General features: G+C 46.3%; 1 pseudogene across 1 annotated transcript in view; it reads right to left on the minus strand.

The window, feature by feature from the left end:
* LOC143962390 (olfactory receptor 10A7-like) overlaps window positions 1-18,564 on the minus strand; it is a 49,115-nt pseudogene extending 30,551 nt beyond the window's left edge. The window contains exons 1-2 of the transcript XR_013270678.1: window positions 18,535-18,564; window positions 16,072-16,824 (exon numbers count right to left, since the gene is read on the minus strand). The product of XR_013270678.1 is annotated as an olfactory receptor 10A7-like (transcript). The remainder of the gene's footprint in view (window positions 1-16,071; window positions 16,825-18,534) is intronic.
* Window positions 18,565-23,638: the final 5,074 nt, after the last annotated feature.

Here is a 23,638-nt window from a genome sequence, read left to right on the forward strand (position 1 = left end):
AATGGATAGTAACATGCATAGGTAATAACAACAGAGAATTGTTGATCTAGAGACTACCTGATTACCTTGGTGGATCAAAAAAGATTGTTTTTGCCCCATTGGAGCAAATTGGACCATGCTTTAAATAATTTTTTTGTCTTCCTCTAGATCAGTGATGGTGAACCTTGGCACCCCAGATGTTTTGGAACTACATTTCCCATGATGCTCAACTAAACTGCAGAGTGTATGAGCATCATGTGAAATGTAATTCCAAAACATCTGGGGTGCCAAGGTTTGCCATCATTGATCTAGATCAACTGTGGGTATAAGGCTCTGTATATGGAAGTTTTCTCTTTTTTTTTTTTTTCTACTGGTTCTATTTCTGTTCTAAATGCGCTTGTGGCTTTTTTTTTGTCTAACTATATAACAGTTACCAATGCATTGAACTCATGCATTACAGCTTAGTGAACTACAGCAGAGTTCCATATAAAAGTGGAGGCTCCACTTATCTGCCCCCCCCCCCCTCCGATGCCACATTTGGTACCTTTCAGGGGGAGCTGGTACCTGTTTTCGACAGGTACCCATCCCCAATCCTGAGAGAACTCACCATGGCGACATCACTGGGAAATGTCGCCCCCCTCCTCCTTCCTCCATAGCTGGGCCATTCAGAAAGTGCTTCTCCCATGCACAGTAGGGAATGGCTGCGAAGTCACAAGGCTTCACTGCCATTTTTCCTTACAGGCAATGGCAGCAGCAACACACGAGAGCCGGTGAAAAAGTCATCTAGGGTGCTGAAATCGCTGGATTTTAGGACAAGTAAGTGTTCTAATATTAAAAGTCAGCAGCTACAGTATGTGTGACTGCTCCCTATTATTTTTTTGCTGGCCAAAACTCAGCTTAAGCATATGAACAGTTACCACTTCTTTATGATGATTTTACATGGATGATGGTCTAGGTTGGCAATAGTCCCTCCAGACATACCTGTCCTTAATCTATCCATTACTATATATAAGCTCCAACTTGGGAGACTCTCAAAATTACAGAGTTAGGACTGTAGTACACTGGGGTGCTGTGACATGGCTGCTGCAGCTTATGCATATATTTGCAAATGTGTGCAAATTAAACCCCTTGTTATGAACATGAATGTTTAGACAGGGGCAATTTGGTTTGTTACAGGCTGGTTGGAAAGTGTTCTTGAAATTTTTGTCTGTTTTTTGACATGTGTGTTACCCTTCCATGTGCTCCTCGCTGTAAAGACCAGATATAGGTTGGGATGGTCACCAATTGTTCGTACTTTTGGTGAATTGGTGAGGGGATGCACTGGATAAGTTTTCTGCCATTGTGCATTTTGCTGGGTGTCCAATATGTCCCTATACCTTTAAGGAGGAGTGGGCTCCCTCCAGGCATGCCTGTCCTTAAGCTATCCATTATTATATACATATACAGTATCTCACAAAAGTGAGTACACCCCTCACATTTTTGTAAATATTTTCTTATATCTATATATGTGACAACACTGAAGAAAGGACACATGACAAATGAAGAGTCTACAGCTTGTATAATAGAGTAATTTGCTGTCCCCTCAGAATAACTCAACACACAGCCATTAGGTCTAAACCGCTGACAACAAAAGTGAGTACACCCCTAAGTGAAAATGTCCACATTGGGCCCAACTAGCCATTTTCCCTCCCCGATGTCATGTGACTTGTTAGTGTTATGCCACGTACACACGATCGGAATTCCAGCCAGAAAAAGACAGATGAGAGCTTTTCATCGGAAAATGTGACCATGTGTATGCTCCATCGGAATTTAGCTGTCCGAATTTCCACCAGCAAAAAATTTATAGCATGTTCTCAATTTTCCCGACGGGAAAAACTTTCTTTCGGAAATTCTGATCGTGTGTATGCAATTCCGATATGCCAAAAATCATGCATGCTCAGATTCAACTACGAGACAGAAGCTATTGGTTACTGGTTATTGAACTTCCTTTTTCTAGTCCTGCTGTACGTGTTGTACGTCATCGCGTTCTAAACGATCAGAATTTGGCGTGACCATGTGTAGGCAAGACAGCTTGAGCTTGTCGGGAAAACCGTCAGAGCTTCTTCCGATGAGAATTCTGATCGTGTGTACGCGGCATAACAAGGTCTCAGGTGCGTATGTTCAATTTGGTGTTATCACTCTCACTCTCTCATACTGGTCACTGTAAGTTCAACATGGCACCTCATGGCAAAGATCTCCCTGAGGATCTGAAAAAAAGAATTGTTGCTCTACATAAAGATGGCATAGGCCAGTGATGGCGAACCTTGGCACCCCAGATGTTTTGGAACTACATTTCCCATGATACTCGAATACACTGCAGAGTGCATGAGCATCATGGGAAATGTAGTTCAAAAACATCTGGGGTGCCAAGGTTCACCATCACTGGCCTAGGCTATAAGAAGATTGCCAAGACCCTGAAACTGAGTTGCAGCACAGCAGCCAAGACCATACAGCAGTTTAACAGGACAAGTTCCACTCAGAACAGGCCTCGCCATGGTCAACCAAAGAAGTTGAGTACACATGCTCAGCGTATTATGCAGAGGTTGTCTTTGGGAAATAGATGAATTAGTGCTGCCAGCATTGCTGCAGAGGTTGAAGGGGTAGGGGGTCAGCCTTTCAGTGCTCAGACCATATGCAGCACACTGCATCAAATTGGTCTGCATGGCTGTCGTCCCAGAAGGAAGCCCCTTCTAAAGATGGTTCACAAGAAAGCCTGAAAAAAGTTTGCTGAAGACAAGCAGACTAAAGCCCCATACACACTATCAGATTTTCTGCTGATTTTTTCCTTCAGATTTACCAAAACCATATAATACGAGGTCAAACCTTAGGAGCTTGAATTTGTATGTAATCAGGCAGGCCCTTCCACTACATGGTTTTGGTAAATCTGAAGACAAGAATCTGCAGAAAATCTGATAGTGTGTATGGGGCTTAAGGGAATGGATTACTGGAACCATGTCCTGTGGTCTGATGAGACCAAGATAAACTAAGATGGTATCAAGTGTGTGTGGCGGCAACCAGAGTACAAAGACAAGTGTGTCTTGCCTACAGTGAAGCATGGTGGTGGGAGTGTCATGGTCTGGGGCTGCATGAGTGCTGCCGGTGTTCTGGCAGATAGTGTCCTGCCATCATATAGTGTCCGCATGCGCAGTATGGGGCAGCAGAAGCTTCGGAAAATCTCCGAAGATGAATGGCGCCTGCGCCGTGAGTGGAGGTGGTAGCCCCACCATCCAAGCGGACATAGGGTTCGGAAAATTATAGGGCCCCTCGCGGGCGAGCTTTGCTCACCACGCTTCTGGCTCGGCCTCACTGCACTCGGCTCTTTTATATTCCTACTCTATATCCACTTGGATGGTGGGGCTAGAACCTGGACTCACGGCGCAGGCGGCGTTCATCCTCGGCTATTTTCGGAATCTGTGTGTGCTGTGTACTGCGCATGCGGAGTACACAGCGGACACTATCTGATGGGGGACTGTATGTGATAGGACACCGGCACTGGGGAGCTAGAGTTCATTGAAGGAACCATGAGTGCCAACATGTACTGTGACATACTGAAGCAGAGCATGATCCCCTCCCTTCAGAGACTGGGCTGCAGGGCAGTATTCCAACATAACGACCCCAAACACACCTCCAAGACGACCATTGCCTTGCTAAAGATTAGTTGAGGGTAAAGGTGATGGACTGGCCAAGCATGTCTCCAGACCTAAACCCTATTGAGCATCTGTGGGGCATCCCCAAACGGAAAGTGGAGGAGTGCAAGGTCTCTAACATCCACCAGCTCAGTGACGTTGTCATGGAAGTGTGGAAGAGGACTCCAGTAGCAACCTGTGAAGCTCTGTTGAACTCCATGCTCAAGAGGGTTAAGGCAGTGCTGGAAAATAATGGTGGCCATACAAAATATTGACACTTTGGGCCCAATTTGGACATTTTCACTTAGGGGTGTACTCAATTTTGTTGCCAGCGGTTTAGACATTAATGGCTGTGTGTTGAGTTATTTTTAAGGGACAGCAAATTTACACTGTTATACAAGCTGTACACTCACTACTTGTAGCAAAGTGTAATTTCTTCAGTGTTGTCACATGAAAAGATAGAATAAAATATTTACAAAAATGTGAGAGGTGTACTCGCTTTTGTGAGATACTGTATGTGCTCCGACTTGGAAGACTCTCAAAATGATAGAGTTAGGGCTGCAGTACACACGGCCGCTGCAGCTCACACATATATTTGCAAATGTGTGAAAACTAAACCCCTTGTTGTTTTTAATGTGAACTGTTAGACAGGGTCAATGTGGTTTGTTGTGGGCTAGCTAGTAAATAAGCTGGGAATTTTTGTTTGTTTTTTGACATACATCACCCTTCCATGTGCTCCTTACAGTAAAGTAAGTTATAGGTTGGCTTGGTTGCTATTTATTTGTACTGTTAGTGAATTGGTGAGAGGACGCCTTTGCTGTCTGCCATTGTGCTTTTTGCTGGGTGTCCATTCAGCGGCGTAACTAGAAATCACAGGGCCCCATAGCAAAATGTTGTATAGGGCCCCCCTTGCAAACAGCCCCCCCCCCCCCAAAAAAAATGAACTAATCCCATTGAACAACAGATTACCACACTCATGTGGCACAGTACCCAGGAAACAGCTTATATTATATAAGATAACCTCTTTAACCCTTGCAGTGCAGGCATAGCCCAGCTTTAAGTTCAGGGCAAAGTTCTGCTTTAAGTGCGCTAACATAAAAAATACTGTTGCCCAGAGCAATCAATCAGCATCCATTTTTTATTTTCAAACTGCAGAAACAACAGCTGCAAAGTTAATGGTTTCTATTGGAAATGAGAGATCTCCTCCAAAGGCACACCCCCACAACAACAGTACAGGTGAGCATAGTATAGAGAAGCCGAGAAGCTCACAAAGTCTTCAGAGCTCTGAGGGTACAGTCCCCCCAATACACACTGGTCCTAGGAGCCGCTCTCCTCCGTCCCACTGACACCACTGTGGCCTCACCTCCACCTCCCCATTACCCCCCTCACCACAGCCCTCACCTGCAGATCTGCCACTCAGCTTCCAAAAGCAGACCAGTGACTTCCCTCCACCGGCTTCCACCGCCATCATACCTAGTGCACCAGCAAATCATTCAACCCAGATGCGTGGAGCAGCACAAAGCGTCCTCTTATCATCTGTACCCACAGGGGGCAGGCTAGAGCAGGGAATCAGGGGCATGTGCTTACCATAGTGTGTCACAGGTGGCTCAGGTGACCACGCTGGACACCTCCTGAGATGGATCAGCCCTGTCTGTGTATTTGTTACTGAAATCATGCAGACATGGTGAAGGGGTTCAGACAGAGCAGTTTGGATGGGGAACTGAGGCCCCACTCGGCTACAGGCCCCACTCGGCAGCGGGCCCCACTCGGCAACGGGCCCCATAGCACCTGTGTGGGTCGATATGGCGGTAGTTCTGCCACTGTGTCCATTGCATGCCTATACATTTAAGGAGGAGTGGGCTCCCTCCAGGTATACCTGCCCTTAATCTATCCATTATTATATATGTGCTCCAACTTGGAAGACTCTCAAAATGATAGCATTAGGCCTGCAGTATACATGGCTGCTGCAGCTTATACATATATTTGCCAATGTGTGCAAACTAAACCTCTTGTTTTTAATATGAACTGTTAGCCCTTGTACACACGGTCGGAGATTCCGATGGAATGTGTCCTATCGGACCGTTTTGTCGGATAATCCGACTGTGTGTGGTATGCATCGGACTGTTTCCGTCGGGAATATCCGTCTGACCCAATTTTCCAACTTGTTGGAAATATTTTCCGACAAACTGGTCCAATCAGAAATACTCCGATCATGTGTAGAAAATTTTGATCGGACAAAGTGCCACGCATGCTCAGATCAAATTCCTACACCAAAGCTATTGGCTACTAGCGTGAACATAGTCCCGTCATAACGAAATAACGTCATCACGTTCTGAACGATCGGATTTTCCGACAACTTGGTCAGACCGTGTGTATGCAACAGTTTCAGACACAATCCGTCAGACAAAATCCGTCGGAACAAAATCCAACGGATTTGGTTGGCAGAATGTCCGACCGTGTGTACAAGGGCTTAGACAGGGTCAGTTCAGTTAGTTGCAGGTTGGATGGTAAATGAGCTGGGAATATATCTTTGTTTTTTTGGAGATAAGTGACAATCTGAAAAACTTCTCCAGTGACAGAAAAGTCAAAAAACTTTCTTAGCCGCTTGCCGATTAGCCGCCGCAGCTTTACTGCGGCAGAATGGCACGGCTAGGTGAAACGACATTACCTTACGTCGCTTCGTCTTTTGGCAACTAAGGACACGTGCACGCCAACAGTGTTTGTCCAGACTCGATGCGAGTTATCACTTTTGTGCAAATCAATCAATATACGCTTATTGTGATTTTTTTTTTACCAAAAATATGTGGAAGAATACATATCAGCCTAAACTGAGGAAAAAACATTTTTTTTGCCAAAAAATGTGGGATATTTATTATATCAAAAAGTAAATGATATTAGGGGTTATTTACGAAAGGCAAATCCACATTGCACTACAAGTGCACTGCAAGGACAGAGATCGCTCCTTGCACATCCCAGATTCCTTCCTTACTATGTACAAGTTCATGAGTTTAGTTTGTGGAACGTGCTGCTAATTTGGGAGCAAGGGTTCTGTGTTGCAAAGCTGCTTTCAGAAGCTCTTTTGGCACTGATAGCTTAAATAGGTGATACAATATCAACCTATAAGTGATATGGGAATCTGTTTATTACTTCTCCACAAGACACCTCTAACAATTTGAGGGGGTTACTAAAGTGCTTAAATTTCGTTCATGCCTAAACCATCTCTTGGCCATTGAGCAACATGAAGAAGATTGGTAATTATCAGCGAAGATAATATATTTCATAAATGTGGTTGACTTTTTGACACTTTTTGGAACTTGCTCAATGCTGAAGAAGATTGAATAAGTCAACAAATTACATCTTTCATTTTCTATCTATGTTATTTGATTTATGCTAGCTATAGAACATTTACATTTTTTTAGATAAAAAAAAAAAAGGCAAAAAAAGTTATACCACTGTGAATGATCCCACTTCTGCTACCAAAATCTGTCTGAATTTGATATTATATTTTCAAAAGCTTTCTTAAATTCTTTGTTCCTGAATGTGTATATGACTGGATTAAGCAATGGAGTAATGACCGTGTAAAAAAGAGAAAGGAGTTTGCTCATAGTGTGCATTTGTCCTCCCTTTGGAAACAAATATACAATGATTATAGTTCCATAATATATAGACACTACACTCAGGTGAGAGCTGCAGGTGCTAATGGCTAGTGATGGCCGAACGGTTCGCCCGGCGGTCGTTTCGCGGCGAATTTCCGACTTTCGCCGTCCGCGGGTTCGAACGCCTTTTTCCGTCGTTCGCCCCGGCGGACTTACGTGTTTAATGTATACAAGAACTTTAACCTTTCGTGACACGTTTATCATGTGTTACAGGACAACCAATTGAGACATGACAGCTCATGGACACTTGGACATTCCCCCTAACCTATAAATACACCCGATCCGGTGGCCATTTTACATTCTTTCTTCTGTCACTGTAGGGAAAGGATCCTGTGTGGAGTAGGGACAGAGAAAACGCTAGCTATTTGGTACACAAAAGTTCTTTTCAGGACTGGTATAGGTGTTAGGTCAGCAGCCTGAGTTTCTTTTGTCAGTTTAGATAAAGGGACAGAGCGCTGTATGCTGCTATTTTAGGGACAGCTCAGCCAGATTAGTCTTTCTTCATCATCATCATCATCATCATCATTAGCTGTTACTATCAGGTCCACAAAAGAGCTGTTCCAGCTAATCGTTCCAGCCTACTCTTTTTTGCCAATTTGTATAGGGACAGGCAGGAAGCAGTGTGTCAGGCAGTGAGGATAATTTTAAAGACTTGCTGTTACTATTAGTTCCACAAAGGTTCTTTTCAGGACTGGTATCAGTGGTACGGTAATAGGCTTGTACACGTATAATATTCTTTCTTCCAAATATAGAAAGAATATTATACTTGACTGCTGCCCTTCTGCTGCAGTCTGCTAATCATTCACAACTCACTTGTTCCACAAAGCTCTTTATCAGGACTGGTAACTTGGTCTGTCTAGGGTGCTACGGTACATAGGCTTGGGTGCGGTACAGTCTGCTGTTCTGTAAGGACCGCTATCGGTCCACAATACATAGGGTTGCCGTGCACTACTGCTGACCGCTGCCCTATACTGCAGCAGTCCTTCATTGGTATAGGGACTGACGTACAGTCTGCTAATCACTAACACACAACCTGCTTGGTCCACAAAAGTTCTTATAAGGACTGGTAACTTGGTATAGGGTGCTACGGTACATAGGCCTGAGTGCGTTACAGTCTGCTGTTCTGTAAGGACCGCTATCGGTCCACAATACATAGGGTTGCCGTGCACTACTGCTGACCGCTGCCCTATACTGCAGCAGTCCTTCAGCGGTATAGGGACTGACGCACAGTCTGCTAAACACTAACACACAACCTGCTTGGTCCACAAAAGTTTTTATAAGGACTGGTAACTTGGTATAGGGTGCTACGGTACATAGGCCTGAGTGCAGTACAGTCTGCTGTTCTGTAAGGACCGCTATCGGTCCACAATACATAGGGTTGCCGTGCACTACTGCTGACCGCTGCCCTATACTGCAGCAGTCCTTCATTGGTATAGGGACTGACGTACAGTCTGCTAATCACTAACACACAACCTGCTTGGTCCACAAAAGTTCTTATAAGGACTGGTAACTTGGTATAGGGTGCTACGGTACATAGGCCTGAGTGCGTTACAGTCTGCTGTTCTGTAAGGACCGCTATCGGTCCACAATACATAGGGTTGACGTGCACCACTGCTGACCGCTGCCCTATACTGCAGCAGTCCTTCAGCGGTATAGGGACTGACGTACAGTCTGCTAAACACTAATACACAACCTGCTTGGTCCACAAAAGTTCTTATAAGGACTGGTAACTTGGTATAGGGTGCTACGGTACATAGGCTTGAGTGCGGTACAGTCTGCTGTTCTGTAAGGACCGCTATCGGTCCACAATAGATAGGGTTGACGTGCACCACTGCTGACCGCTGCCCTATACTGCAGCAGTCCTTCAGCGGTATAGGGACTGACGCACAGTCTGCTAAACACTAACACACAACCTGCTTGGTCCACAAAAGTTTTTATAAGGACTGGTAACTTGGTATAGGGTGCTACGGTACATAGGCCTGAGTGCGTTACAGTCTGCTGTTCTGTAAGGACCGCTATCGGTCCACAATACATAGGGTTGCCGTGCACTACTGCTGACCGCTGCCCTATACTGCAGCAGTCCTTCATTGGTATAGGGACTGACGTACAGTCTGCTAATCACTAACACACAACCTGCTTGGTCCACAAAAGTTCTTATAAGGACTGGTAACTTGGTATAGGGTGCTACGGTACATAGGCCTGAGTGCGTTACAGTCTGCTGTTCTGTAAGGACCGCTATCGGTCCACAATACATAGGGTTGACGTGCACCACTGCTGACCGCTGCCCTATACTGCAGCAGTCCTTCAGCGGTATAGGGACTGACGTACAGTCTGCTAAACACTAATACACAACCTGCTTGGTCCACAAAAGTTCTTATAAGGACTGGTAACTTGGTATAGGGTGCTACGGTACATAGGCTTGAGTGCGGTACAGTCTGCTGTTCTGTAAGGACCGCTATCGGTCCACAATACATAGGGTTGCCGTGCACTACTGCTGACCGCTGCCCTATACTGCAGCAGTCCTTCATTGGTATAGGGACTGACGTACAGTCTGCTAATCACTAACACACAACCTGCTTGTTCCACAAAAGTTCTTATAAGGACTGGTAACTTGGTATAGGGTGCTACGGTACATAGGCTTGAGTGCGGTACAGTCTGCTGTTCTGTAAGGACCGCTATCGGTCCACAATAGATAGGGTTGACGTGCACCACTGCTGACCGCTGCCCTATACTGCAGCAGTCCTTCAGCGGTATAGGGACTGACGTACAGTCTGCTAAACACTAATACACAACCTGCTTGGTCCACAAAAGTTCTTATAAGGACTGGTAACTTGGTATAGGGTGCTACGGTACATAGGCTTGAGTGCGGTACAGTCTGCTGTTCTGTAAGGACCGCTATCGGTCCACAATAGATAGGGTTGACGTGCACCACTGCTGACCGCTGCCCTATACTGCAGCAGTCCTTCAGCGGTATAGGGACTGACGTACAGTCTGCTAAACACTAATACACAACCTGCTTGGTCCACAAAAGTTCTTATAAGGACTGGTAACTTGGTATAGGGTGCTACGGTACATAGGCTTGAGTGCGGTACAGTCTGCTGTTCTGTAAGGACCGCTATCGGTCCACAATACATAGGGTTGCCGTGCACTACTGCTGACCGCTGCCCTATACTGCAGCAGTCCTTCATTGGTATAGGGACTGACGTACAGTCTGCTAATCACTAACACACAACCTGCTTGTTCCACAAAAGTTCTTATAAGGACTGGTAACTTGGTATAGGGTGCTACGGTACATAGGCTTGAGTGCGGTACAGTCTGCTGTTCTGTAAGGACCGCTATCGGTCCACAATAGATAGGGTTGACGTGCACCACTGCTGACCGCTGCCCTATACTGCAGCAGTCCTTCAGCGGTATAGGGACTGACGTACAGTCTGCTAAACACTAATACACAACCTGCTTGGTCCACAAAAGTTCTTATAAGGACTGGTAACTTGGTATAGGGTGCTACGGTACATAGGCTTGAGTGCGGTACAGTCTGCTGTTCTGTAAGGACCGCTATCGGTCCACAATAGATAGGGTTGACGTGCACCACTGCTGACCGCTGCCCTATACTGCAGCAGTCCTTCAGCGGTATAGGGACTGACGTACAGTCTGCTAAACACTAATACACAACCTGCTTGGTCCACAAAAGTTCTTATAAGGACTGGTAACTTGGTATAGGGTGCTACGGTACATAGGCTTGAGTGCGGTACAGTCTGCTGTTCTGTAAGGACCGCTATAGGTCCACAATAGATAGGGTTGACGTGCACCACTGCTGACCGCTCACCTATACTGCAGCAGTCCTTCAGCGGTATAGGGACTAAGAGTTTTGTCACAGGGTCATTTAAAAAATGACATGCAGAGGAAGAGGCAGGCCCTTCCGCAGGGGTGGTAGGGGTAGGGCAGGAGCAACAGGCTTGAGCCAAAGTGGGAAGTTGCAGAAGGTGCGTTCAATTACTTTAAAGGATGCACCAGACTTGGTTGAGTGGCTCGCTCAGCCTTACTCTTCTGCACCCTCCTCATCCTCTCGATCTGCACCCTCTTCTTCACTCTCTGCTATGTGCACCCCCAAAGACACTACCACCAACAACACGACCACCACCACCACCACCACATACCTTCCGCTTGAGTCACTGGAATTATTTTCCGATCCATATCAAGAGGACATTTCTGATGCGCAGCCACTCTTGGTATTGGATCAGGAAGAGGAGGTAGCAACAAGCGCTACTCAGCAGTCTGACGCCAGTACCCAGATCAGCCCAAGGAGGAGGTTGGTCCCCGGTGTTGCTGCCTACTCTACTTATAGCGGTGGGGAAGGTGACGTTGATGATGACGTGTCTAGTGATGTCACGTGGGTGCCCACAAGAGAGGAAGAGGAGGGGAGTTCAGAGGGAGATATGGACCAGCAGATAGGGAGGAGAAGCAGCAATGACTTACATTGCACAGCAGGGACAAAGCAGACTGCAAATGTATCAGGAGCGAGTCATCGACCATGTACGGTCACATCTGGCGCTCCCAGGACACCGGCACATGGCTCCGCAGTGTGGGCTTTTTTTAACGTGTCCGCTGCTGACAATAGCGTTGCCATCTGCAATCTTTGCAGTCAACGCGTTAGTCGCGGTAAGCCCAATACTCACCTAGGGACGACCGCCTTAAGAAGGCACATGAGCAGCCATCACCGAGCCCAGTGGGAGCAACGGAACACACAAAGCCACACTGCAGGCTCTCACCGTCCAGCCTCGTCTTCTACTTCTCCTTCTCCTCTCTCCTCACAATTGTCCTCCACTCCACCTTCCATCACGCCAAGCTCACATTTTTCTGCAAAAAGGCAGGCTTCCGTGGGCCTAATGTTTGAGCGTAAAAAAATGATGACGCCGGATAACCCTCTTGCCCAACGGTTGGCGGCTGGCTTGTCAGAACTCATAGCCCGCCAACTACTGCCATATAAACTGGTGGACTCGGAGGCCTTTCGCAAATTTGTGGCCATTGGAACACCACAATGGAAGGTCCCAGGAAGGAAGTATTTCTCAGAGAAGGGCATCCCAGAGCTATATGGCCATGTTCAGCGGCAAGTGAATGTATCTCTGGCACACAGTGTCGGTGCCAAGATACATCTGACCACAGACACGTGGTCTAGCAAACACGGGCAGGGAAGGTATATCAGTTTTACTGCCCACTGGGTGAACCTTCTGACGGCCGTCAAGCATGTAACCCGTGGCACCCGTGTAGATTTGGTTTTACCGCCACGGATTGCATGCAGGCCTGACTCTTCTTCTCCTCCTCCTACTCCATCCTCCTCCCTCTCCTCCTCAGCTGCCTCCTCCTTTTCCGCTGCTAGCGTCTCTTCCACTGCACCGCCCAAGCTCCCCAGAACCTATTCCACATGCCAGGTGAGACGTTGCCATGCCGTGCTGCGTCTGTTGTGCCTGGAAGCAAAGAGCCACACTGGCCCGGCACTCCTTTCAGCTTTGCGTTCACAGGCAGATGAGTGGCTAACACCGCTCAATTTGACAGTTGGTAAAGTGGTGTGTGACAACGGTGCCAATCTGCTTAGCGCATTGAAACAGGGCAAAATCACGCACGTGCCGTGCATGGCACACGTCTTAAACTTGGTCGTGCAGCGATTCCTTGTCAAATACCCTGGGGTCCAGGACATCTTGCGGCAGGCAAGGAAAATCTCGGCCCATTTCAGAAGATCTTACACGGCCATGGCTCGCCTTGCTGACATTCAGCGGCGACACCATCTGCCGGTCAGACGTCTTATTTGCGATTGCCCGACGCGATGGAACTCAACCTTCTATATGCTTGATAGGCTGCTCCAGCAGAAACGTGCAGTTAACGTCTACCTGTATGAACTCTGCGAAAGAAACGGTTCTGGGGAGCTGGGTTTTTTTTCACCGCGCCAGTGGCTGCTCATGCGCGACACATGCAGACTTCTGCGGCCATTTGAGGAGATCACCAAACTGGTCAGTCGCAGCCATGGCGCCATCAGTGACATGGTACCTTATGCCTTCTTTCTGGAGCGTGCATTGCGTCGTGTCATTGATCAGGCTGTGGAGGAGCAGGAGCGGGAAGATGAGGAAGTCGCAATGCTGGATGAATTCCCAGGGGGGGCTACTCTATCTGAGACAAGTCAACAACAGGAGTCTGATGAGGAGTCAGAGGAGGATGGTGCCGGGGCGGATGAGCAGGAGCAAGAAGAGCATGCTTTAAACCTTTCTGGGATCCCTGTTGTGCGAGGATGGGGAGAGGAGAATGAAGAGGACGACATTATCCTGGATGATGAGCAGGAGCCAGGCCACCACACCGCTTCCACTTTAGTGCAAATGGGGGCCTTCATGCTCCAGTGTTTTAATAGGGACCCCCGTATAAAAAGCATGAGGGTCAAGGACCAGTACTGGGTGGCAACGTACTTAGACCCCCGGTACAAACACAAAATGGCGGAAATGTTACCGCCGTCGCAGAGGGCTGTCAGAATGCAGCACTTCCAGGCCTTGCTTCGAGAAATGCTGCATTCTGCTTTTGCGTGCGCTGGCAGAGGAGCAATTCCCACTCCCAGAGAAGGATTTGCGGGTACCAATCCAACAGCGCCTGCAAGAAGAGGCCGGTTTGAAGATGTGTTGGTGACTTCGGATATGAGGTCATTCTTTCAGCCGACCCATCGACAGGTGTCATCCGGATCCAGCATCAGGGAACGCCTAGACCGTCAGGTGTCCGACTACATTGGGTTAACGGCCGATGTGGACGCTCTGAGGAGTGATGAACCCCTAGACTACTGGGTGGGCAGGCTTGACCTCTGGCCAGAGCTTGCCCAATTTGCAATCGAACTGTTGGCTTGCCCCTCATCCAGTGTCCTGTCCGAAAGGACGTTCAGCGCAGCAGGGGGGATTGTGACCGATAAGCGTACTCGCCTAGCTCACCACAGTGTTAACTACCTCACATTTCTAAAAATGAATGAGGCATGGATCTCGGAGGAATTCAACACATGTGATCAGTAGACCATGTATATGTCTATAAACAATTTTTGGAATCAAGCACACAGACCTTCTTAATTCATTTGGCTCACTTCCCTGACCCAAAAAAGCACACCGTACTATATGCCCCTACCCTCCTCTTTGAAGAGGTTGAGCGGTGTCATATTTCTACTGGGGCTGCTTATTATGAGGGGTTCCCACCATCCCTGTGCTGTGCTGACTTCCTCCTGGGTGTTCTTATTATGAGGGGCTCCCACCATCCCTGTGCTGTGCTGACTTCCTCCTGGGGGTTCTTATTATGAGGGGATCACACCATCCCTGTGCTGTGCTGACTTCCTCCTGGGGCTGCTTACGGTGCTGCTGTCAGCGCTGTATGTCACGGAGCTGCTGTCAGCGCTGTATGTCACGGAGCTGCTGTCAGCGCTGTATGTCACGGAGCTGCTGTCAGCGCTGTATGTCACGGAGCTGCTGTCAGCGCTGTATGTCACGGAGCTGCTGTCAGCGCTGTATGTCACGGAGCTGCTGTCAGCGCTGTATGTCACGGAGCTGCTGTCAGCGCTGTATGTCACGGAGCTGCTGTCAGCGCTGTATGTCACGGAGCTGCTGTCAGCGCTGTATGTCACGGAGCTGCTGTCAGCGCTGTATGTCACGGAGCTGCTGTCAGCGCTGTATGTCACGGAGCTGCTGTCAGCGCTGTATGTCACGGTGCTGCTGTCAGCGCTGTATGTCACGGAGCTGCTGTCAGCGCTGTATGTCACGGAGCTGCTGTCAGTGCTGTATGTCACGGAGCTGCTGTCAGCGCTGTATGTCACGGAGCTGCTGTCAGCGCTGTATGTCACGGAGCTGCTGTCAGCGCTGTATGTCACGGTGCTGCTGTCAGCGCTGTATGTCACGGAGCTGCTGTCAGCGCTGTATGTCACGGAGCTGCTGTCAGCGCTGTATGTCACGGAGCTGCTGTCAGCGCTGTATGTCACGGAGCTGCTGTCAGCGCTGTATGTCACGGAGCTGCTGTCAGCGCTGTATGTCACGGTGCTGCTGTCAGCGCTGTATGTCACGGAGCTGCTGTCAGCGCTGTATGTCACGGAGCTGCTGTCAGTGCTGTATGTCACGGAGCTGCTGTCAGCGCTGTATGTCACGGAGCTGCTGTCAGCGCTGTATGTCACGGAGCTGCTGTCAGCGCTGTATGTCACGGTGCTGCTGTCAGCGCTGTATGTCACGGAGCTGCTGTCAGCGCTGTATGTCACGGAGCTGCTGTCAGCGCTGTATGTCACGGAGCTGCTGTCAGCGCTGTATGTCACGGAGCTGCTGTCAGCGCTGTATGTCACGGAGCTGCTGTCAGCGCTGTATGTCACGGTGCTGATGTCAGTGCTCTGTATTACGGTGCTGCTGTCAGTGCTCTGTATCTCCTGCACCCTCTTGTTTGCCTACCCTGGTCCCTGACCTTCCCTCTCCTCCATTGCCTTCATTAGCTCCATAGTCCTGAATTGTCAGAACAATTTCCCAAATAAAAAAAAAATGCTTGTAGTTATCGATCCCAAATTCACCTCATACATGTATTATGCTATTGTCCAGGTGGTGGGACTACGTGCTACCCCCTAATAATTACCCCGTGGCCGCAAATTCGACCTAAAGGTTTGCGAAATTCGCCTCCCATTGAAGTCAATGGAGCCCGCGGCGAACGGTCGTTTTCGCGAACGTTTGTGTCCGTTCGCGTTTCGCGTTCGCGAAACGTCCCGTCGGAAGTTCGTCCATCACTACTAATGGCTTTCTGCATTCCTGTTACCGATGGGATCCTTAGGATAATTACAGCTATATAGATATATGATATAACAATGATCAAAAAGGGAACTGCAACAAAAAAGAAAGCCATTATCATTGTCTGAACATAAATCCAGAAGGTATCAGAGCAAGAAAGTTTGAGTATGGGTTCAAAGTCACAATAGAAATGGTCAATGACATTTGGCCCACAGTAGCATAGAGTGCTCATAGATATAGGATTGACCAATGTTATTTTAAAACCTAATAACCAGATGATAAGCACAGATTTATTGCAAAAGTTTTGGTTTATTATAGAGCTGTAAAGTAAAGGGTTACAAATGGCCAAATACCGGTCATAGGACATTACAGTCAATAAAAGGCACTCACAAGTTTCAGTAGTTGTAAAGAAGGAAAACTGGATGATGCATTAAGTAAGAGACATGGTACATCCATCATAAAGAACAATATATAGAAGATTAGGAAGAATGACCGTACTCAACATTATATCAAACAATGACAACTGAGAAATGAAGAAGTACATGGGAGACTGAAGGTTTTTACTTAGTAGACTCAATGTCATGACAAGAAGGTTCCCACAAATGGTCACACAGTATATGATGAACAGGACCATAAAAAGTGGCATTTTAATATTTTTCTGATTTGAAAATCCGGTAAGTATGACAGAAGTGATATTAGTTTGGTGGACCATCTGATAAGAAGGTAAAATATGACCAATGTAACTGTTATTGCTTCCTATAAAGTATAATAAATTAAAAATGTTTTCATTAGGACTGGTGTTATTGAACTTTTTTTGTCCTCATAAGAACTCCTTATACAAGTCAAAGGAAATACAAAAGCAACTTTAAGCAAATTGATACAGAAGGAGGTCCAATGCATCTATTTTTAAACTTTGAATGCTCTCCAACGTGTCTTAAACTGATGAGAACTACAAGTGGAATGCATTTGCCCAAAGGCGCAAGTTCTAAAAAAATAGCATTATAGTATGACAATTAAAATTTTAACAAAAAAGAACCATTGAAGCGAACCCAGCCTTGGCATTACTATCCTTGACCATTGACCGATTCTCAAACCCAGCAAAATCTATCATTATTCATATCCTGCAAGCAGCCCGCATCAGCATAACTAGAAAATGGAAAGATCCGCTTCCCCCCCAACATAACTGATGTAATAAGATCCACACATGAACACTGTATCTATGAAACAACCCTAAATTTACGCCAGCAAGGCAAAATGCGTCCAAGCCAAAAATGGCAACAATGGTTTGACTGGGTCAACTCCCCCGAACTGGTTAAGACATTTTCTCCTGAACCTTGATTACTAATACTGCTAGAAAATGTTTCAAGTGCAGTTGGGGGGGGGGGCATCTCTTTGAGGGGTGCACCTGTGGAGAGACCTTCCCAACCTCCTGAAGGCCGGATGACTTTATGTCCGGCAGGACAAATACTCGCTGTACTCACTAGCTACTAGATGTGTCTAAAATACACTCAGAACGAGTGTGTCTGCCATGTACTACTGTTTACTTTGATATGACATTTTAATATATTGAAGCAATATTGATTACTTTGTATAGTTGTATAACTTGATCTGGAAAGCCTGAATTTGTAACTTTCTGTGATTTCAAAATGTTAATAAAAATCTATTTTGATAAAAAAAAAACGCCAAGTTATAAAAATGTTACCCAAAATAATGTTTTCTATACACCAAATATGTTGGCTTGTTGTAAAACCATTTTCTAAATGCACACATGAGTGTGCTTTGATTAAAAAGCTAAATTATCAAAAAATTTAAATATTTTTTTTTTTTACAAAAAAGGACAAACAGCCTGGCAGTTCAGGTTGTACTGTTTTGGTTGTCATAGTTGTTCCATGTTGAAGATTTTATGGATAATATAAAGAAAGTCTGTATACAAGTACTTCTTAGGCCGCGTACACACGGGCGGATTGTCTGCCCAACTAAGTTCGGCAGACAGTCCGTTCAAAAGCATGAACGGACTTGACCACACACGATGAGCAGACAGTCCGCTGAAAGCGTGCGTGATGACGTGTACAGCACGTACGACGGGACTAGAAAAACGACGTCCTATACACTGCAATGCAACCTTTGGCCGTGTAAACCCTTTCTGAGCATGCACCATACTTAGTCCGTCCAACTTGCCTACACACGAGCGGACTGTCCGCTGAAACCAAGTTTGGACGGACAAAACCAAGTTTGAACGGACTGTCTTACGGAAATTCCGTAAGACTTTGTTCGTCAGATTGTCCGCTGAAAAAGTCCGCTGAAGCCCACACACGAGCGGATTGTCCGCTGAAACACGGTTCAGCGGACTAAGTTGGATAGACAATCCGCCCGTGTGTACGCGGCCTTAGGGTATCTATCCATTCATAGGGTTATATGCTCCCACTCATATCCTAACACTATATAAAAGTTGTTCCATATCCATACCATATTTCCATGGGTGTTGACAGAGATGATACCTAGATATAATAGTCTGCATTGAGAAACTGGGCCCTGATTTTATAGGATTAATAAAAATAATACAATATTCTTCTGAGATTACTTATCTTAAATGTTTACAAAGATGACTTCTTTTTTTTGTTAAATTATTTTCTATAATTGTCTGTTTTGCTAATTAAACTACTGAGAAATAAGCTTTAAATAACTTTTTTATATTAAGCAAGAACATTTTATAGATATGCATAAAAGCTGAATTGAATTAAAGTGGTTGTAAACCCTAAAAAACAAAACAAAAAAAACGCCAAGACAAAGGCATAATGAGCTAGTATGCATAGCATACAAGCTCATTATGAATTACTTACCTGAGATCGAAGCCCCCGCAGGGGTCCTCATTCACCACTCCAGCGGTCTTGTGGGGTACCCTCTGCTCGGTCTTGTAGGATCGTTGATTCAATTCAGCTTCACTTACTTGCTGCTATTCTGCTCTCAAAGACCTTCTGAAGCGACATCTAACCAACTCCTCGACGATGAGGAAGAGCAACAAGACGAAGAAGACCCTTGCTCCAATCACTTCGTCCAAAGCCCCTGAGAAAGTCGCCGCTTCAACCTCCACCGCTGCTCCAGCTGGCACCAGCCTATAGCGATCACCCAAGCTGTACCTGTCCACAGACGGGCTCCCTTCCCTGGAGCCTTGGATGAAGCAGATGGTGGTGCTTAAGCTGAAAGAGGTAGACGGAAGAGTCCCCAACATGACCCCAGAGATCTTTGGCAGGAAGATGATCTTGGTGCAGGGGTTCAGCAAAGCAGAGACACTGTCTATGCAGACCTTCACAAGAGGTATATTTTATATCACCTTTGTGTCTTTACAGGTCTGCAGACGCTATCGGGAAATGGTGAAGACTTGTGGCCCAGAATCTCCTTTCATAACTTTGTTGTGAACACTCCCATACAACAGCATGAAAGGCGAGTGATGGTTGCCATGAATAACCAACATACCCTAGGAAAAGTCATAGCCATCTACCTCCAGAGGTTTTGCAGTCCACGAGACCAAGGACTGTCTGAGGTCCAGAGCCTGCAACCTCTGTGGATTGGTGGAGCTTCAAAGACTGCCCCCAGAGAACCCAGACCTACGTTGCAGCTTTGATCCACAGCACGTCATCTTCCAGTGCCGAGAAGAAGCCACCAGAAAAGAAGAAGCCAAAGGAGCCTTGGAAGACCACAGGTGAATCCTCTCCTCAGGTTCCTGTCCCTGCCTCTGGCCCCTCCCCCACCCCATCTGTGCTGGAGGTGATGCTGCCCGCCCCACCTCCCTGCCTGCCCACCCCAGACCTTTCCTTCCTCGAGGACTTACCCCCCTGCTCAACCCCACCAGTGGCCCAACAGGAAGGCAGAAACAGAAGCCAGAAAGCCCAATGGCAGAGGGGCACGCCACCTCCACCAAGTGGCCCAACATGGTCCAGCACAACAGCGCTGGACTGGGCCCAGTAGTGGAGGACCTTGAGTCTGTGGGGGAGGAGGAAGAGGAGGAGATCATGGTCGACCTGGAGCCTGACCTCACCCTTAACCTCAATGAGATGATGGATGATGTCCACGAGGAGCTTGGCCTGACCCAGAAAGCATGACAGGCACTGGTGGCAGTGGAAGATTAACACCCCCTCCGGGCAGGTAAGTTTGGCCCCTTGTTGACAAGCCCTCATACCCTCATGATGGCTGAAAACTCCATATTTTTCCATTAATATGAGGAGTATCAAGGATGCGTCTAGAAGGCAAGGGGTGCTGACTTTTCTTTCCACTCAGCAAAGTGATGTCTCCATGCTTCAGCAGTGTGCCCTTCCTCCCTTGAGGAGGCACATGCATCTATCCTCCCAGTGGACCCTTGGTCCCTCCTACTGGTCCGGGGTTGGCAATTGTAAGTCTGCGGGGATAGCCATTCTTGTCAGGGGTGGGCGTTTCATGGTTGTCTCTGTCCAGGAGCTCGTTTGTTGCTGTCTTTTGGTCATAGACGGCTCATGGGCATGAAAGCCAGTTAGGCATATCAATGTGTACGCCTACCCAGATAAGAATGCACGACTGGAACTCTTACAGACCCTGCCGACCCTATTCATTACCACCAGTACAGTAGTGATCGGTGGTGATTTTAACTGTCCGATTGAGGAGGATGGGCACAGCTCCAGCCTGTACGCAAAACTTGGTGCTACTTCTAGGCTGCCCAGGGAGATGATCTCAGAGGCTTGCAGGATGCCGTGGGATCCATAAGGAAAGGTTCAGTGAACTATTCATGGTGCAGTCCTGAAAGATCCATGCGTTCCAGGATTGTATTTGTGCTCACTTCAAGGGCAGTCAGATATCTTGAGTTCTTCATGGTCCCCTGCTTTTTATCTGACCACAGGGCCCTTCACTTTTGGGGTGACCTGGGTGAGGGCTTTGCCCCTAGCCTGGGCTCCTGTAAGCTGAAATGCACCCTGCTGGAAAATGAGGAATTGATGGGGGAACTTAGGTAGGCCTTTGTTACCTGGAAAGAGGAAAATAGATTTTTCAGAAAGGTGAGTGGTGGAAGTTTGTGAAAGTCAAGCTGCACAGCTTCTTTCAGGCAAGGGGACACCATCAAGTGTGTGCCAGGAAGAGGGAACTCCGGAGACGGCAGGACCTTTACCACTGTGGCTGAGACGTTAGACAGGACCTGAAGGACACCAAGAAGAGCCTGAAAGGGCACTTAGAGGAAGAATCCAGGCACATTGTCTTCCGTGCCAAGGTGGAGAATCTTGAGAAAGGTTAGAAGTGTAATTATTTCTTTTTCAGGAAACTTCACTCAGGACACACACCATTGTCAGGGCGGCATGGCAAGACCGGAACACTCCAGACTACTACACCAACCTCTACTTCCCGAAAGAACAGACACAAATGCAACCAACAGGTTCTTGTCAGGTATCTCTAACAAAATTGATCCTGCAGGTTCAACAGACACCAACACTCCCTTGGAGTTGTAGGAGCTGCCGCTAAATCCTTTAGCCACCCAAGCAGAGCTTTACGTAGCACTGTGGGATCTTATGGGACCGGACCTACTTGAGCTGTATGAGAACATGGTGGTGGAGGGCAGAATGCATCCGCTGCTGAGGAAGGGGATGATCACGATTATGTATAAGCGGAAGGGGGAGGGATCAGACTTGAAAAAATGGCGTCCGATCTCTCTCTTGAACGTGGACTACAAATTCCCTGCCGAGGTTTTGGCCAACAGGCTGACGTCTGTCATCGGACAGATCATCCACCTGGATCAGACTTGTGGCATTTCTGGTCGCAGGACTGCGGACAGCCCTGCGCTTGTCCGGGACATGGTGCAGTACATCCATGGCCGCCATGTGCACGCAGCCCTGGTCAGTCTTGACTAGGATAAGGCCTTTGACCATGTCTCTCATGAGTTTATGTGCAGAGCTCTGCGCAGGTTTGGTCTTGGGGAAATGTTTTGTTCGTAAGTGAATGTGATGTATAATGACATTTGTAGTTTGGTGTTGGTGAATCGCTGGAAAACTGACCTCTTCCCGGTTATTTCCAGGGTCAGACAAGGCTTCCCTCTCTCACCTGTGCTTTTTATTTGCTGTATAACCACTTAAGCCCTAGACCAATTTGCAGCCAAAGGACCAGGCCCCTTTTTGCGATTCGGCACTGCGTCTCTTTAACTGACAATTGTGCGGACGTGCGACATGGCTCCCAAACAAAATTTGCGTCCTTTTTTTCCCACAAATAGAGATTTCTTTTGGTGGTACCATCGATGCACCATTGGTGCAATTATCGATTATTGATTGGTTTGCGCAAAAGTTATAGCGTTTACAAAATTGAGGATAGTTTTATAGCATTTTTATTAATATATTTATTTTTTACTAGTAATGGCAGCAATCAGCAATTTTTATTGTGACTGCGACATTATGGCGGACACATTGGACATTTTTGACACATTTTTGGGACCATTGTCATTTATACAGCAATCAGTGCTATTTAAATACACTGATTCCTGTGTAAATTACATTGGCAGTGAAGGAGTTAACCAATAGGGGCGGGGAGGTGCAATCTCAAATTGGGCGAAATTCTATATATTGTTGAATAGTGGCCTATGCTACTTTGTTGATTCTATTGCCATTTTGTGAGTAGAAAATTTTACCACTTTGTATATCAATAGAGTGATTGTTTTAGGAGATTGCACATATTAGGAGAAAAAGAAGAAATAGAAAAAGATAAAGGAGTAAAAAATGGAATAAGTAGTCAGTAGTATGGAAGATCCTCCTTAAGCCTCTCTAATCTAGTGAATCCCAGGGTCCCTTGTTTATTAAACTTAGTTTGAGTTTTTTTGGAAGGCACAGGTGAGTTTATCATTGATCATGACCCATATATAAATATATCAGTAACAAAGAGTGTTTCACTGATCCAAACACTCAAATGGACAAATAGGTTCAATGCACAGCAGCGGCTATTATAAATACAATTGATCAATAAAATATGCCAACGATAAAAACAAAGCAGTCATCTCAGCATTAACAGCGCTAGTAGAATAATAAAGTACAATATTTAGTGAAATCAAGAAAATAAAAGAGATAAAAAAGTCTTTTGAGGAATCAATCAACATACAAAAATTTAAAAGTCCACATCAATTCAATGTAATAGAAATGTAGTAAAGGTGTGCCCTGTAACTCTTAGCAACCAGGACTAGATTTCTCATCTGGATACCATCACCAACACCTCGTGCATTAATAATCCCCGTTGGTAATGAATTATACAGAAACAGGTGTAAAACGGGCCTTATATAAAATCCTGACTCCTATCACCGTCAGAATTCTGTAAAAAAAAAAAAAAAATCCAAACTCTGAATTCAGACATTCAAACTCAGAGTTCTGTAAAAAAAAAAAAAACTTTTATAAAGTCTGTAAATATTTATTTTTTTCAACTCAGAATTCTGTCAAAAAAAAAAAAAAAAAAAAAAATATATATATATATATATATATATATATATATATATATATATATATATATATATATATATATATATATGATGGCCCCAGGGCTCTTCCATAGATGGCAAACGATTGTGCTGCAAGTTTGAAAA

Source organism: Lithobates pipiens, unplaced genomic scaffold (assembly GCF_037356315.1).
Source record: "Lithobates pipiens isolate NorthernLeopardFrog02 unplaced genomic scaffold, aLitPip1_a1.2 Scaffold_8, whole genome shotgun sequence".
NCBI classification, from domain to species: domain Eukaryota; kingdom Metazoa; phylum Chordata; class Amphibia; order Anura; family Ranidae; genus Lithobates; species Lithobates pipiens.